We start from the raw sequence: 228 nt of genomic DNA on the forward strand, positions 1-228 counted from the left end.
TGTGTGTGTGTGTGTATTCATTACTAGATATTCAATGTGCCACCGTTCACTGCTTGAAGGACAAAGCGTTCAGAGGAAACATGATAGTTCACAGCCTCTTTTGTATCTGCTGCTAGTGACTCTTTATAGTACGACTGCAGTTACACTGAATGTTTTACCACAACCTCAAAACCCGCTCTCTTTGAGTTATCAGCAGTATTTATATTGCTTTTCTCTCTCTCTCTCTCT

General features: G+C 40.4%; 1 protein-coding gene across 1 annotated transcript in view; it reads left to right on the forward strand.

The window, feature by feature from the left end:
* Window positions 1-228, forward strand: part of LOC118326515 (VPS10 domain-containing receptor SorCS1) — a gene marked incomplete in the record, with an annotated part of 146103 nt that overhangs the window by 129273 nt on the left and 16602 nt on the right.

This window comes from Morone saxatilis, unplaced genomic scaffold, assembly GCF_004916995.1.
Source record: "Morone saxatilis isolate NCDOM2014 unplaced genomic scaffold, NCSU_SB_2.0 Contig17, whole genome shotgun sequence".
Taxonomy (NCBI): domain Eukaryota; kingdom Metazoa; phylum Chordata; class Actinopteri; family Moronidae; genus Morone; species Morone saxatilis.